The sequence below is a fragment of the Thermobia domestica genome, chromosome 2 (genome assembly GCF_964235325.1).
Source record: "Thermobia domestica chromosome 2, izTheDome1.hap1.1, whole genome shotgun sequence".
NCBI classification, from domain to species: Eukaryota; Metazoa; Arthropoda; class Insecta; order Zygentoma; family Lepismatidae; genus Thermobia; species Thermobia domestica.
The window spans coordinates 170,829,585-170,848,187 of NC_137455.1; the positions used below are offsets into that span (position 1 = coordinate 170,829,585).

Below are 18,603 nucleotides of genomic sequence, written 5' to 3' on the forward strand. Positions count from 1 at the left end.
TTGTAACTTTTTTTTTCAACATTGATCTTTAACACACGCAAAATAGAAAAAGGCATTGGTATTTGCAGTAACATACGTTCAGCTGTAACACTTCTGAAAACTACGGAAAGGTTTTTTCTTTGGAGGGGGGTGGAACTTACTTCGTAGATCGTATTTTATGCGCAGAAACATTATTCTCTGTGTATTTCAAAGTGGCAAAAGTGAAAACGTGTCCGTGTGGTGGTATAATGATTGTCTTATAAATGTGTTTGCATGTATTTATTATTTCTTGTCTATAATTTTCATCAGCTATGTACTGCTAGAAATTTTGGTAGATATACTGTCGACCGTTTTCAAAACTATAGCTCATATCCATCTTTATACCGCTATTACATCTCTCAATTAAAGTAAATATATGCTGAACTATAAAGATATTAAGGTGGGTATACTCCATACACTCTCGCATACCCTCCTTGATAGGTTTGTAGTGTTAGGTTTTCCTAAAATATTTTCTCAATACTAGTGAGTCTAAGGCCTATTAGATACGGAAGTATTTTTTGGAAAATTTATTGTAAGAAAAATCTTTTCATTATCCTATTTTGTAGAGGATTCTATTGAGTGATTGCAAGAAACTACTGTATATCTTTTAGTGCACTGATGAATTGTGAAAGTTTAGAAAGAAATTAGATTATAATCGACCAAAGTTAACTATCATCTAGAGGTGGAAACTAAACTGGGTAGAAATTTCAAAGTTAATTTGAAACAAATAAATGGCTGATAGATTCTGAAATGAAAATATCATTGTTTTGCTTTTCTCGCATCTTATATGAAGGGAATTAACAGTGGATTTGAATTGTGTAATATATTTGGGGTATCTGATTGAAAATGTAAAGAAATATGAGAACTGTAATAAACACATTAAAATTATGCTGTATTTAACTGATATGAGCATCAGGAACGCACTCAGACGGAAAATCTACTGGGTTCGGATCCCCCCTCGAAACCTCTTAACTCGACATTCGCTTGAGAAATAGACATAGAGAAATGACTGATGTAGTCAAAAGATTTGATGTGACATTTCACCTGTACTCTTTCTATTCTTTAAAGAAATCTAATTCTATATTTTTTTTTTCAGAATATAAATGGCAGAACTTAACAATTAGATACCATTTCTTGGCTATAGAATTACATTGGATCAGTCGTACATAGATGTAATGTCTTATAGTATTGGATCCCCCAAGCTTTGGTCTCATCCAACAAAATTTTCTCAGTGCGTGCCTGATAAGTGCGTCAAATATCCTATCACAATTCATTTGCATGATCATTTCTATTAAGTCTGATGATAATTTTCTAGGAAAAGAAGTCACATTCGTTCGCTTTTAATTGATTGCATCAGAGTTTGAGGTGTTAGAATATGCTGTATGTCTCCATTAGAAGTCCAAAGATCCTAGTAGCTCTGGTGTTTTCCGTGGTTTGGTTGACTTCATGAAGTGTTGTGTCATCCTCATTTGTATAGTGACTAGTGTATGTCTTTGGTAAACTGGCCCCGAGTTCAATTCCAGGTGGGAGAGCATCAAACACATTACAGTAATCTCCTTTCTAAACTGTAAATATCGTCTTTTAGTGTCTTGAGACAACAATGCAACATACATTCACATAGCGCTCGTAATTAAAGGTTCTGCAACTATCATAATAATTTGACACATTGTATGTTTCGTTATACTGTTAACAGTTCACAAAACAGCATATATAACAATTCAAATATACGAGATAGCAGACGTTTGCAGTCTACTGGAGATTTAATTTAATATATTGTGAAATTGATAGTGAATCTGTAGAAAGAGAATGACATACGCCAAAATTCGTAAAAATCATAGAAAATAATCCAACGTTGATTTCAGAAACTGAAAGTTGCTTTTACCATATTAAAGAATACAAAAGCACTTAAAGGAGTACCGTAGCTCAAAATATCCTCAGTGCATTAGCTATAGCAGCGTTTCCCAACCGGTGTGCCGCGAGGAAATCGAAACAAATTATTAATTCTATAGGAACCAAATTGCACAACATAGGAGAAAATATATATTTGTATTTCACATTACTATAAATCTACAATTTTAAGTTTCATACTGTGTTACTTTTCTGTACATTTTTAATGTTGAAAAACGTATTTATCATTGTCATGACCATTATTGCTTCTTTATTGTTGCAGACTATTTCGTAACTTGAAATTTTAACATATCATTCAATAAATTCAACAAAGCAAATATGCATACAAATTACCTACATTTGCGTTTTAAAAGTATAGGAGATTTGTTTATTTGTTCGTTATTTAGTGATCTTCCCTTTTAGTTAAAGGTTAGATACAGTTTTTGAAAGAGAAAGAGGATTTTTAAAAACCGGAGTCCTATATTTCATTGTAATTGTTTTCTATTTTAAAATTAGAATGAAAAATAAGCATAATGATTTACCACGGGAGAAAATCAGTGACCGAGCTTTCTTCTCTGTAAGAAGGAGATCAGTAATCACATTAAAATACTACGGTATTTTATATTTACAAATAATAATAGTAATTATATATATATATATATATATATATATATATATATATATATATATATATATATATATATATATATATATATATATATATATATATATATATATATATATATATATATATATATATATGTGTGTGTGTGCCGCGAGAATTCAAGTTACACCTGTAGTGTGCCGCAAGTTGAAAAAGGTTGGGAAACGCTGAGCTATAGTATCAACAGAGAAAAAAAGAAAAAACTACAGAAAAATTACTGACAAGTTGATTGCCCAGATCATCAGAAGTGATTTCATATACGAATGAAATGGAGCATTTGTTTATGAATGGGTACTTTATATATATATATATATAGTGGCGGATCCAGGATATGATCAAGGGAGGGGCTAAACCATAGTTTGCAGCTTTATCCAGCGTAAAGCAGGATTGAAGCTTATTTTATCCACTGTATACCTGGGAGTGAAAGGGAGAGCTATAGCCCCTTGGAATCGCCCTATATGTATATATGATGGTTACTTTTATTAATTTTTTTAAATAGTTTTTCTTATTTAGAATATTGAAACAATTCTAGAATAGAATTTTCTAACGACTGTGAACTACCGAAAAATTATGTCACGAGACGCCACTGCTCAATGTATTTTCACAAATTTAATGTGTTAATAAAAAAAAAAAAAGGTAAAAAGTAACTTCTAAAATATTGATCTTAAATACATTACAAAGGAGTTATTTGTGGGTTAAAATGAAGAAACAAGACTTTTCTTTTTAGTTTAGCGTCCTACGTTTATGCATCGAGGTTAAGGAAGGCGGAAATGGGACTTGTAAGAATGAAAGGATTGGGCACGATTTAATGTTTAAGCACCGATGTATTATACCAGGTCTCTAATTGTTGATTCAGAGATAGAATGGGTCAATGAAAATTTGACCCATAACCCACTGACCAACGACCCATTTTGACTCTCCATCCACCACGGCCCACTTTGACCCACTGTGACCCACTAACTCCGAAGCCACCGCCCACCAAAACCCATCATCATCAACTCTGACCCATGATCCACACCCTTCTCTCAACTGAGTAAAGAGTTTATTTACACTTTTAATAAAACAAGGCTGTGAAATTATCAGTAATCAGAGTTTGATGGGATGGGATTTAGATTTCTGGACTTTCGGCATCTAAGGCCATTTAGGACTTCACGTTTTGAGGGATGACGTCCCTCGGCGAGCACACAATCCGGGGAAAGGGAAGGAAGAAAGGATTGGGAAAGGAAGGAAGCGGCCTGGGACCTATAAGTTAGGTACCACCCCGGCATTTGCCTGGTGTGAATGAGGAAAAACCCAGGGAAACCTCATTCAGGGTGGCTGGCCTGAAAAAGCGTTTTACACTTTTTCGACCGAGTGCCCCCACCGGGACTCGAACCCGGGACCGCTCGCACATAATAAGAGTTTGAATTTCTACATTCAATCGCTCAAACACCACTCTGTTACTTGGCGTTGACGATATAAAATGGTAAAGTGTTTGTCATGGGCCATATTACGACAAATTTCAATCTAATTATCATACACCGTATATAATTACAGTGAAACCTCTACTAATGGACACCTCTATAAAGCGGACACCTCTCATAACGGACATATTTTGTAATCCCCAAACACTGTAATAGGAAAAACCATGTTGACAAACCTCTCTAAAGCGGACACTCTCTAGTACGGACACGGGCAGTCTTTTCTGTCTCTTATAGGTATTATTTACCTCCATATTACGGACACTTTCTCTAGAAACAAGTTGAAAAATACAGAAAAAATACATTTTCAGAAATGCATACATATATCACCAAGGAAACATTGTAATAACATTTTTCCTTGTCAACTGGCTGTTCAGAAACTCAGATGAAGCGTCTTTGTTTAACAACACCTTCATATCCTTTGCTTGCATTCCACTCCCACCCAACCTGTTTTAGAATCAAGTGATTGACAGTTGCCTGCCATTTGGGATGACACGTCATTTTACTGTTTTGCTGGAATCAAGCAGAAGACATGTTTGGTAATTTTTGTTCACGTATTCGCATATTGTCTTAGTGCCTCTATTTGTAGACGGAAGCAATAAGGTGTAAGTTGTTGTGAGCTTTCGAAATGCCACGAGAAGCGCTAATGTTAAAATCGAATTGATTGAATTTTCGAAGAATACTGAGGTGTGCGAAGGATAGCTGAAAATTTTTGTATCGGTAAAACTCAAGCACCTGAGATCATATAAAACCTAGACAAGTTAATAAAGTTGTGGTATGAAAATGACAATGAAAATTGTGTCTCATTGCTTTGAACAAAGTTGGTGTGCAAGTGAATGTTTTTATAGAGTGCGGAATGAAAAAAAAATCCTGTGTTAGAGTCGATGCTAAAAGCTAAGAATTTAGAGGTTTCAACAGAAATGAATGTTTCAGATTTCAAGGTCTCGAACGAGTGGTTAGAGAAGTTTCGGATTAGACAAAATTTCTTTCAAAGCGATTTGTGGAGAATCCGCAGATATCGACATGCCCACAGTCATAGAACGGTTTGATAAATTACCTTCAATAGTTTGTAATTACATATCACCTTATTTACTAATTTACGTAAGAAAATATCGAAACCTCTCTAAGACGGACACCTCTCTATAGCGGACAATTTTTGATTCCCCACGGCTGTCCGCTTTAGAGAGGTTTCACTGTATTCCTTTGTTGAATTACAGATATTTTTCAGTGGGAAATAGGATAAAATTTAAGTCTCAAATCGAGATAAAGTAGTCTAACGTAAAGAAAATAAAAAAATAGTGTAAAATTTGACTGTGTCTCGAAGGCTAAGTTGTAAGTCCTATTGCTACTATTACAATTACAAATATCAATATTCGGAAGTGCCTGAAGTTCTTTCTTCACTTAGATATACCCATCTTATGTTAGGTAAGTAAACAGAAACAAGTGAAAAAGACGAAAAATGGAGGCCTTGAAAGTAAATCGAAGACAAATTCACCAGTGTTCAGAAGATGCTGTCTACAATGCACTGAACAGACTGGGTCGGTGGGTTAGAGTGGGTAATGTAAACCAGAGTGGGTCACGGTGGGTAGTGGGTCGCAGTGGATCACGTCCTGTTGACCCATAACCCACTTACAAATTTTGACTCACCTGACCCATGATCCACTGACCCACTCCATCTCTGGTTGATATGTGATGGGATCAACTGATTATGATGGATTATAGCAAACTACTTCCCTAACACACACAAAAGAAATTACCTTCAACCTTAGGAAGAGCGCCCAATGTTTGTAATGTTAGTTCCATTTGTTCATTTTACCTCAGAATAAATTAACTAACTAAATAAATGAAAACACAAATAAAATAAAATAAAACTCTCTTTTCTGGTATACTTTATAAAAGCATTGTTTTGAAGCGTTTCTTTCTACGCATATTATTTACTTTTCAGTCTTTATTCAACATCCTGCAATCAATTCTTCGTTCCTAACTTCCTTAACTTGAAAATATTACGTGACTTCAAAGTATGAGCTTACATATTTTGAATGCAATGTTGCTCATAAAATACAACTCTCGAATGTAGTAAAAGTTGATTTTGTTAAAAAGGCATGGTATATGTAATTTATTTCTAGTGGGATCCCTATTGTAAATCTATATCCTCATAAGTTTGTTACTTACATAACTTCCTTATTTCTTTTTACAATTTAATAGATTTTGCCTGGAAATTGAAAAAAAAAACTGCATTTCTAATCTACAGTGTTTATTTTTCCGCTACGTTGTTGTATTTAAACAACGTCATAAAAATTTCTTTTTCCTATATATAGCATACATTCTATCTATGCAATTGCTGGGTTGTGATGTTAGTGCTTTATCAGAGTAGAACTAGCTTCGGAGTATTATCTAGAACTTTTTTTTTTTTTTTTTTTTTTTTTTTTTTTTTTTTTTTTACAAAATTTAGCTGATTTTACAAAAAATCAGGGTTAACTGTAAACGAGGGTTCACTTTGAGAAATACTGTATGTGCAACACACAGTCAAAGGGAGGATTGAGATGTTCCATAGGTACGGTTCCCCTAGGGATTCCTTATGGGATTAACTGTGCATATAGCCCTTAATGTATTCTTTGGATTCACACACATTTTGTTGTGTCACATTTTAATAATCCATCAATTCTACTATAACATATTCTGATGATTTAGGTATAACGTTATTTATGGTGACAATTAAATTGCAACTTAATCTACAGTCGTATAGTGACAATTTAAGTGTAACTTAATCTATAGTAAGATACTTTGACAATAGTGCAATTTGACAATAGAGCAATAGATAATGTATGCTCCATATTGATTTCTGTAGTAAGCAAGAGAATTCCGTATATTTGTACAATATACTGTTGTCCGAAAAACAGATTTTTCTCAGTGTACACAGCATTAAAATAAATTGTCCGTCAATTATTACATCAACACAGGTTGTATAAAACAAAATTCTTGAGTAACTGCATAAATATTGTGTGGAATATGAGGGGTTTGTAGGTAAACTAAACTTAACAAAAAAGTTACATTTAACCAATTATGGCTTTAATCAACCTAATTTTAACTTATAATGTAGAGTGAGCCGAAGGCTCTGGAGGAACAGCTAGTATTTTAATTGGAAAATGTTTTTTTTTTTTTTTTAAGCCGTATTCCGGAAACAATCGATTTCACACGTCATTTAAAGATTTTTAAAAGATTTTTTTTTTCTTTTGCAAAAATGATTCAAGTGAAATTTCCAATATATATATACGTATATATATATATCTATTATATAAAAGAGAACGCACAAATCCTTTGTTAGCTCATCACGCTAATACGGCTGAACCAATTTCTTTCATTTTTGGGGGGTTATTAGGATTTGGACCCTAGATGGTTTTTATCATATCACTTTAATTTTTAATTACCAGTGTCTTGAGATAATTGACCATTCAAGTGTCCATAACGTACAAATCCTTTGTTAATTCATCATAGGTATAAAAATAAACGTATTTATATGCAACCCGCATGACCGTGTCACTCGGCGGGTTAACATAAATGACAGGCGCTATAATGTTAACATTTACTGCAATTTGAAAGCGAAAAAGTAAAAATTATCTAAGTAACAAAGTTTATTGCGTTCCGGGGTGACCGCAGCGAAGCGGGGCGGGTTAACATAAATGACAGGCGATATAATGTTAACATTTACTGCAATCTTCTATGGTTTTTATCATATCACTTGAAAGCGAAAAAGTAAAAATTATCTAAGTAACAAAGTTTATTGCGTTCCGGGGTGACCGCAGCGAAGCGGGGTGAACGCTGCTAGTATATATATATATATTTAACATATATTCTGAAACCACAATGAAAACTATTATGTCGCGTTTAAAAAACTTCAACTTTTGGTCTGAATATCGTACTTCTAGTAAAAACCAGCAAATGTAAAAAAAAAAAAAAAAAAAAAAACAATTCGACAGAACATAGCCAAAAATACCGTTATTAACATTTGTTTACTTATTCAGATTTCTAGAAGGCTGCACGGCTGGTATGGAAAACCCAGTATATTAGTGTAGTGCGAATGTAATATCCGCTACAAATGCGCCCTTTCCAAAATACAAAGAAAACAAAAACTACAATACCTGTTTAATGAGAATATTCTCCATCTGCAACTACACATTTTTGCTATTGCTCAGCCAACGACTGGATTCTGTGGCGGGAGAAGTCTGAAGTCTGCAACGAGGAAGATTCCTCAACCGTACGTTGAACAGTCCGATCACCAGGGAAGGTCTTCCCTCCCAAGAAATGATCGAAGTGCTAGAAGAAATAGTAACAAGTGGAAGAAATATCGGGGAAATACAGTGAGCGAAGAACGGTTTCATGCTGCAACTAATGAAGAGTACGTAATGTCTTTTGAACAACAATTTGCGTATGGATTGTTGCATGACCTGAGAGCATCATGTCTTTTGAACATTTACGATCCTTGCGGGCCATTTCTGTGCATTTGATGGAATTCAACACTATAACGATTCATAGTGATGGTTTTGCCTATATCACCATCCGAGCAACACCTTCTAGGAATTTTAAAGATCTTGGACGTTGGTCATTGGTTGGCTGGACGTTGGTCTAGATCAGTGGTCGTCAAACTTATGAAGCTTCTGAGCTACTGTATCGTTTTCAGATCTCACTGTGTACTACCAACCAAAAGAATTACCAACTTAAAAAAAAAAAAATCTTAACGTTTGTTTATTGCTTATAAACTTACATTTCTAATAAGTATAAAATCAAACTATCCAAGTTAGGAAATGTCTAATATACACACATAAAACATATCGTGTACAACCTCACGAATACATAATCAACTGTGAAACGAGTCTGGCAATGGGAATTGAGCGGGAGAAACAAGCAGTTGTCATCAAAGCCCCCTGTTCTTAGCTCCAGCTTAGTGGAGGAATCAAGATAAGCGAACTGGAGCATTAAATGGGATCTATCCAAAATGTCCCCGCGAGCTACTAGGAGCTTGCGATCGACGGTTTGGCAATCACTGGTCTAAATCAAACCGCTATTCTGAACGTTTTTGATTGTTATATATATATATATATATATATATATATATATATATATATATATATATTAAAAAAAACTGAAAATCCAATGCAGGAAACTATCCGGTTACACTTTACACTCAGAGAATTGCATACCTCCAGACGGTGACTCTTCTGAGTGGGAGTTAATTTATGTGATACCTCACCCATAATTCATTCATTCATTCATTCATTGTGATAAATTCAACTGATGTAGACTATTCAAAATCCACTAAATTTTTAGGTGTAACAATAAGCAATAGGCTTACATTGGATGCACATATTACTGAGCTAAACAGCAAATTAAGCCGTATCTGTTTTGTCATTTATAGACTACGTGGTTCAGTGTCAAAAGAAACTTTGCTGTTATTGTACTATGGTAAGTTTCAATCCTTGTTAAATTACGGAATAATTTTCTGGGGAGCCTCCTATTCCAGTGTTACTACTTTTCGTCTACAGAAAAAGGCAATAAGATCTATTTTTAATCTATCACCAAGGTCCTCATGCAAAAGGGTCTTTCAGTCAAATAAAATTTTAACTGTGCCTTGTCTGTACATATACAAAAGTATCATATAACTAACTAACTAACTAACTCTATGGCCTATGGAACCCGGAGGTTCAGTGCCGCGTTCACAAAAGGTCTCCACTGACTTCTATCCTTAGCTAATTGGATCCAGTTTCTACTTTGTATTCCTATCTCTGCGAGATCCATCTTAATATTATCCTCCCATCTGCGCCTAGGTCTTCCTAATGGTCGTTTTCCTATGGGTCTACCAGTCAAGACTTTGAAAGCGTTTCTACTTTCTTCCATTCTAGCTGCATGACCTGCCCACCTAAGCCTCCTAGACTTGACGACCCTAACAATGTTGGGTAAATCGTATAAACTATGTAGTTCCTCGGTATGAAGCTTCCGCCATTCCCCATTCTCGTTCCTCTAGGGTCCGAATATTCTTCTCAGGATCCTGTTCTCAAATACTTTCAGTCTATGTTCTTCCCTCAGAGTAAGCGACCATGTTTCGCAACCATACAGAACAACAGGCATGATTATCGTTTTATATATTTTAAGCTTCAAATTCCTCGACAGAATTCGCGACGACAAGAGATTTTGAACCGAATAGTAACACGAATTCCCTGCTTTTAGTCGACATTTAATTTCTTCGTGAATATGATTTTCGTCTGTTAATATTGATCCTAAATATCTGATATATGTAAAGAGAAATGAAAGTAGTTTTCTTCATGTTGACGATGTACATTCATACAACACACGACAAAAGAATAACATATTCACAGCATACCAAAACTATCCGTGCACCAAAAGAAGTGTTCTTCCTATGTCCGCTAAGTTGTTTAATAAGCTCCCAAGTTATTTGAAGGATATCAAAAACATACAAAATTTCGAAAATGAACTATTTAATTTTTTGTGTAACAAAATGTATTATCATATTAATGAATACTTGGGTGATAGTTTGTAAAATAATGTAGTATCAATTATACTGAAATGTCTTATTATTTGACAAGTCCTATGTACTGGTCTCTGACCAATAATGTACGACATGGATGAATAAAGAATGAATGAATGAATGAATGAATGAATTGTCAAGTTTCGTTCCGATTACACGAATATAAGCCGCGTGGGCACTGGTGAACATCATGATTTGAATCAGCTCCTCTGGACCATTGTGAATCGAACCACTGCAGAGTTAGGCATTCACCACACTACTGACGTTCAGCTGCTCTATGCAATCGGTAAGGAGAAAAGTTGGACTTATGGGTGAGGTATCACATAAATTAACTCCCACTCAGAAGAGTCACCGTCTGGAGGTATGCAATTCTCTGAGTGTAAAGTGTAACCGGGATAGTTTCCTGCATTGGATTTTCAGTTTTTTTTAAATATATATATTATAACAATCAAAAACGTTCAGAATAGCGATTTGATTTAGACCAGTGATTGCCAAACCGTCGATCGCAAGCTCCTAGTAGCTCGCGGGGACATTTTCGATAGATCCCATTTAATGCTCCAGTTCGCTAATCTTGATTCCTCCACTAAGCTGGAGCTAAGAACAGGGGGCTCTGATGACAACTGCTTGTTTCTCCCGCTCACTTCCCATTGCCAGCCTCATTTCACAGTTGATTATGTATTCGTGAGGTTGTACACGATATGTTTTATGTGTGTATATTAGACATTTCCTAACTTGGATAGTTTGATTTTATACTTACTAGAAATGTAAGTTTATAAGCAATAAACAAACGTTAAGATTTTTTTATAACAATGGCGAATGGTGAGTTCATTTGCCCGTTCCTAGCCCAAATGTACTGTTAATGTTTTTCGCGGCTTACTGTGCAGAATGTTCTAGTTTGAAATCGTAAAAGAAAAAATTAAAAAAAAAAATCGCAATTATGGGTTCTTCATAGAACCTTTCATACAAACTTGCTCAACAGTGCAATCTCCTTGCTGTATGTGTACTCCAGGTTGTTCGCTCGACATGTACAGACTTTGTGACATGATGTTAGACGCGTGACCTTACTCCATCCTTGTGTTGTTTTGGTGTGGCGAGCTTATCACGAGACGTCAAAGTGGACATTTCATTCAATATTTGCCTATCCCATATTACAGCCATAGTACGCACCTATGTTGGCTCCGAATGGGTGAAAAACACTCCTGGAAAACAATAGTTCCTAACTTTGCCGTTAAAGGCGCCCCATAAAAGTCTCGAATTAGTATTCAACCACTATGTTATCCATTGAGTTAATGATTAGCTAACTGACGTTGCCTAAGCATAGATGCAATCTAGATATATGTGTAATAATTTATTTTCTAATAAAACGATACTAGAGCAAAATTTATGTGAAAATAAAGTTTTCTTATAGGGTTTACGAATATCAGAGTTCTAATGAGCTTGGAAGTGCCTAAAATAGAAGCAAATTTTGTCTTTAACCAAAAAAATCAATAGAAAAATGGCAAAATAGAAGCTTTGTAAAAAGAAAGAGAAAAACCGCTACCAAAAAGGATGACATTTGTTGCCAATAATAATTGATAGTTCTGCTGCAACAGACTATTTACATATTTAAGTACTGTATACTATATGAAAAAGGCGTTCCTAATTATATCAGATCGTGTCAGATGAACATACACACTTCTACACAATAAAAACTGGTTGTGTCAATTCAATTCAATTTTAACACAGGGCAGTTGTTCCAGCGTGACGACCACCATCAGTGGCGTAGCACACGTTTGCGGGCCCCCCCGCAAAGTATAGAGAAGGGGCCCCACTTGTAAAGCCGACACAAGTAAGGTGGAAGTTCTACTTCTTTAAAACTTTATTCATCGCAAGACTTCGGGGCCCCTATACATCGGGGCCCCCCCGCACTGCGGGGGTTGCGGGGGCAGCTGCTACGCCACTGACCACCATGCAGTGTTAATTCAATACAGACCCCATGGTGTTGGTGTTTAACACAGACGGTGTGTTACGTTTTTAACACACAACCGGTGTTCAGCGGTGTTAAATTGGGATCTGTGTTAGTATTTCCGGTGTTGATTTGACACCATGTCAGGGTCGGTAGTGTGAGGAAAAGTGTTGACTGTCATTTTGTGGTGGTGCTGCACCAACGCGAAGAAAATAACACAGTGTGTAGTGTGTTAATTATTTTGTATTAATATTACACCACGTCAAGTATCAATATAACACAGCCACCGTGCTATTTCAACATCATGTTCTTATTGTTTCAACACAGCATCTGTGTCATAATTCAAGGTCAAAGCCATATAAGTAACTCTGTTTTGGTGGTAATTCAACCCCCCCCCTTCGTTAAAATTCAAGGTTAGACACCAGATTAACACCGTTTTTGGTGTTAGTTGGACTCCACTTCTGTTACTACGACACCTATTTCGGTGTTGGAATAACTCCGTTTGCGATGTTGATGTAACCCTTTTTCTGTGTTGTAAAAGCTTATGGTGTGCATGCTTACCCTTACGATGATTCGCCATCTTTAACTAGCTGTTAACACAACATATTAATCAGGTTATGAAATAACGAAATGAACGAATTTAACGGAAAGAAATGCAACAGATTAATTCGTGAACATCGTCAATTTCATCAAGTGTTTCCGAACGCACCATTTCTTGAAATGCCCTGTTAAAATGTTAACAGGGCGAGGAAGGAAACAAATTCTGATTTTAAAATAAGAATAGTAAACTACAGAACAATTCATTTGAAAAATCTTCATTAATTTTTTTGTCGTCCTTCCCACCATTTATTGTTACGTATTTCTTGATGGTGCGAAACACAACCTTCAGCAACAACTTGTTCAAAAATGATAGGAAACCTTACCTATATCCTCAGTGGAGTATTAAGGATTTTGTTTCGGGGGGGGGAAGCTATGCACAACACGTGAATAAACACATATTTTTCCTTTTGGTTGCCGACAAATTTTAATGAAGTTTTACGTATAAGAAATTTATTTCGGGGAGGGGGGGCTTGAGCCCGATAGCCACCCCCGTAAATACGACACTATATCCTTATAATATGATTGCTTCTTAATCGTATTTCTACTTGTTTTTCGCCATTTTTGTAACACTGTCCCAGGTGTTGACTAGTGAACTCTAGTACAGTGTAGAAGCAGGCCCGAAACCAGCCACAGAGATTTGGAGAGGGCAGACCCCCTAGCCCCCCCTCTGGTTGCAGGTCTGTGTAGAAGTGACACAGTAATATGGTGTTGTTTCTCATTGTTGACATATTCCTTCAAAAACATTATGTAAAACAATTGAGAATATATCGCGAGGTTTGCATGTTGAAAATACTTGGATATGTTTAAGTATTTCTTTCTACTGTATTTGTCTGTAGCTACAGTACATAAGCCTTTATAATTAGATGCCTAACATATTTGGCAATCACGCAGAAAACAACAACGAAGATTCTATAGTTGTGTTAATTCAACACACTATCGGCATTTGACACACAACCCCAAATGGAGAGTGAGTTGTTCTAACCACTTGTTTGTGTTATATTTTAACACAATCGCTTTAACACATAGGCATGTCATTGAAATAACACAACGATTTATTACAGTGTAGCAGAGATACTAGTTACCAACATATTACTTGTAAACAGTAGCTTTGCAAATTATTTCAAATTTCTCTTTTCCTATACAGGCTACGTCATACACTCGAGAATTTGGCTCTATTTGCAAGCTTATTCTATTTTGAAAAGAATGGCGTATGAATCATGGTACTAGGATGAATAGTCCTAAAGCAGTAGATATTTAACTAAAAATAGGGATGAATATAAATCCTGCTTACCTCTATGCCCTTTAATGACCTCTTAGGAACAAACACATGGTCAGAGAAAGTGACACAGCAAGATCGATTTAATGGAATAAAGACACCTGTTGCTGTTATTCTCTCCGGTTGAACCAACTCCTATTTTAACTAGTTTATATTGCTTATGCGTCTCTACTATATTCGGCCGTGTGCACCAACGAAGTTCAACTAACGAGGGTCATAACCAAGGTCGGTGTAAATGTCTGTTGCACCAACAACGTTCATGATTAAGTCTCGGTCAAATGGTGGATAAACTTGGTTTTAGCTTGAACGGCCGAATTTGGTGGTTTAAACTTCTTTGATCCAAGTCAGTCCGTTTACATCAAATAGTGTCTTTGAATTTTTCCACTAATGAAATTACAATACATTTCTCGTGTTCGGAAAAATTTTTTGCTCGTGGTTTCATTATCTTTCCTAGGTACAATGTATGTCGTATCAATAAAATTAAATAAATGTTCTGAAGTTCGTTCTTCAAATACAAACGCAAAATAATAATAATAATAATAATAATAATAATAATAATAATAATAATAATAATAATAATAATAATAATAAATAAAATAAAATCTCCGAGGTTGTAGCTTTACAATAGAGAATCCACTAGAAACGAACTACATATACTGTGCTTTTTTTTCTTTGGACAAAACCAGCTCATAGCATTTTCGACAATGTATTTTCTAAACAATTTTCAATAAAGGTTAACCTTAGGAGGGCAAAGAGTTATGTCTATAAATACAGTACTTTCATGTCAAAATTCCATGCAAACAGCGTAAGGCTTATTATACAGTTATTCATCGTAAAACTTATTATCTAGTTACTTCTCGAGTGGTATCAACGAATTGCGTATGATTGTATAAGACACATACAAACTTAGCTACATATAGTGAAAGCCACACGTCTCTAAACCACGCACCAAACTTTGCAAGCTGCTCGTTACAAGCTACTTTTGAAACTATTACGGTTTACGCCAAGGTGAAGCTGGTGGGCTATAGTCGAGGTGCGTCTGTAGGGAACAGGCAAATTTGCGATGGTGGGTATACGTATAAGGAAATGAAGGATTCACTCGAACAGACGGTTCTACCAAGTAGAAAATTCATAGGTATACTACGACGTGAAATATTTTTCATGAAAGAATGAAAGTGTGAATATAAGTAATTACTATCTATCACGGCATATTGAAATGAATTATTGGTGAAGAAATTATTGTATTTGTAAATATGCTCTTCCACTGTCCTCGTTTATGTGTATACCCCGTCGCTAACGGGCCTCCTCCCTATGGATGCAGTCGCTCGCTATCGCTCGGGCCTCCCTACTGCACTCCTACTCTAACTCGGTTAGATACCATTCATGCTTTTTGGTGGCCACGTAGCACAAGTTGGTTCGTGTTTATACAGTAGTTTTTACACTGTACATCCACACTTTATTTATACGAAAACTGAGCCATTCTGAAGTCAATCCGTAAGTAGTAATGGAGCTCCTCATTTAGTGCATGCTCTGTTAAAAGAAAGCTCTAACCTAACCTGAAAATATAAGAACGTGTCAAAATTTGGTAAAACCGTCTGCTCGAGTAATGAACAAATCAGAACAAAAAATACGTACCAATCTGTAGTAGGTGATCACTATAAGCTAGTTTTGCATTATAGTCGAGTCAAAATACGGTTTGACCTGGGCAAAATTGCAACCTTTAGTTTTACACCTGTATTTTGTTTAGGTACCTCACCTGATGAAAATATCCAAAATCCGACAAAATCGGACCACGGGAACAGCCCCAAAAACGGTTTCAAAATACAGCAAACAAATATTATAATTGTATAATTATGAACCATACGTTTTAATGCTATTTCTATAATCACATATTACTTACATGTGTAACGAATGTATTTTTGGGAAATTGCACCGGAAAACAGAAGTTGATAGTTTCCACACCTTTCTTTCTTTATGGACACACCACCATCGCTAATGTGCCTACTTTCTCAGACAAAATCACTAGCGATCCCTCAAATTGTGCCCTGCCTGGAATCGGAATAGATACAAACTCAGGTTATGTTGGCCACATAGCACACATTCGTGCATGGTTTTTGCACTTATTGTATTTATAACTTACAAGTTTGGAAGCATATTATAAACACACCATTCGATTTGCCCCATGGTATTTCCTATTTGAGTTTTTGTTCAGTACATCTATGTTCAACCGTTTTCGAGATATTTCCGTGGAAAGATTAAAATGGGCCACCCTGTATATATATGTTAAAGATGTTAACATTAAGTAGGTTTTCTTTTTGTTGTCACGTCATCCTCGTCCAGGGAGCGATGGTAGATAGCCCAACCAAATCCTCACATAGACTTTGTCTAGAGACTAATATTTCTCAAAGATCAGTGGTTAGAATTTTACACCGTGGTTTAGGAATGAATCCATACCACTTGCAGATTGTTCAGCATATCACAAGCGCAAAGAAGCAAGCACGTGTGGATGCTGCACAAATTATCTTGGAAATGGTGAGCATGGAGCTGGATATCCTGTTCATGTTTTCTGACGAAACAACGTTCCACATCTACAGTCGTGTGAACAACCACAACTTTGTCATTTGGGCACCCACAAGAAGTTCGCAAGCACATTCTGTATTCCCCTAAGATGAATCGTTCGGTGTGCAGTGAGCAAATTTGGAGTGATTGGACCCTTCTTTTTTTGAAGAGAGCGTCAGGGGAGAGAATTGCATTGCCAACCTGATCATGTTCATGGAGAAGAACGCGTCACTTGCCATTCTCCAGCGAGGGTATTCTCAGCAAAATGGCTCCCCTGCCATTACACTCAGATGGTTCGGGATTACCTGAACGACACGTTCGCTAAACGTTGGATTGGTAGAGGTGGTACTCTCCCATGGCGAGCACGTGTGGAGCATGGTCAAGGATCGTGTGTATGCCAGCAAATCTAGCAACTTGGACGACCTGAAGCACCGCGTCACTCAGGTCATCGCTGCTATCCCTGCCCAAATGGTCCAGAAGGGCATACTGTCAACAATGGACAGACTCCATAAGTGCATTGAGCGGGATGGGTGCCAAAATCCTTGGCTTGTAATTACACGTGAGTAAACCACCATTTAATGTTAATATTTTTTGCCTCCCTTCCTCCCCCTCCCTCCCTCTCTCTCTCTCTCTCTCTCTCTCTCTCTCTCTCTCTATATATATATATATATATATATATATATATATATATATATATATATATATATATATATATATAAAGAGAGAGAGAGAGAGAGGGAGAGAGAAAGAGAGCTCGCCAAGGTCTATTTTCATGCCAAGTTTGGTCAAGAGCAGATGAGTTAAGAATAATCTAATGAAGAACGAAATCAAAGATAAAACAAATTCATTCCTGATTATCTGAATTAATTAAATATTGATGATACTATTCGATAGGTCATTCCTACCTGCTTCGGCAAACAAGTGAATAAAAGTAGCACATTGTTACAGATATCAGTCAATTTATTATGCGGTTGGTTGGGCTTTAGTGACACTTTTCAGCAATATTATTAGAACTGCGTAACTCCAGTTTAAGGTGGAATCCGAACCACTGTAAGTGTTCAAATTTCAAGGCTCTCCTACCAGAAATCAAACCCCATGCTGCGAAGTCACGCGCGCTCTAACAACTAGACCAGCAGGAAGGGCAAATTTATTATTATGTTTCACATCAATTTTAAATAGTTCGATTTTCAGTTGAAGCTTATGAATTGCATACTAAAGTTATATAGGTATAGTATAAGTTTCATGTAGGCTTGCCTTAAAAAAAGAACTCCAAATTTACAATGATGTATCTCGTTAGTATGAAACTCAAACTTAACCACTCAAACTATATCAGAGGACAAAATTTTAAGACAGGGAAGAAAAGATGTGATTGAATTCGTGACATAAAGTTTCTAGGTGAAGCGATCGTTAGGAAAGTTTCCACTACTCGACTCGATTGGCATTTCTGTGCCTGACCATCTGTCCGTCCATCTGTTCCACGTAAACTTTCGTTAAACTTATCCGATTTTGCTGAAACTTGGCATGTCCCTTCCTACCACTGCGGAAATAACCCTATTGTTTGGTTTTGCAATTCATTAAGTATAAGGAGGAAAAAAGGGGTTAAATCCTTCTCATGTTGCAAGATTACATATTTATAATACAGCACATGCAAGA

At 36.1% G+C, this 18,603-nt stretch overlaps 1 protein-coding gene across 1 annotated transcript in view; it reads right to left on the reverse strand.

Annotated features, from left to right (window-relative positions):
- The window catches only part of Fs (Follistatin), a 593,437-nt gene extending 578,878 nt beyond the window's left edge, over positions 1-14,559 (reverse strand). The window contains exon 1 of the mRNA XM_081747802.1: positions 14,407-14,559. The gene's annotated coding sequence lies outside the window, so the exon portion shown is untranslated. The remainder of the gene's footprint in view (positions 1-14,406) is intronic.
- Between the last annotated feature and the right edge of the window lie 4,044 nt (positions 14,560-18,603).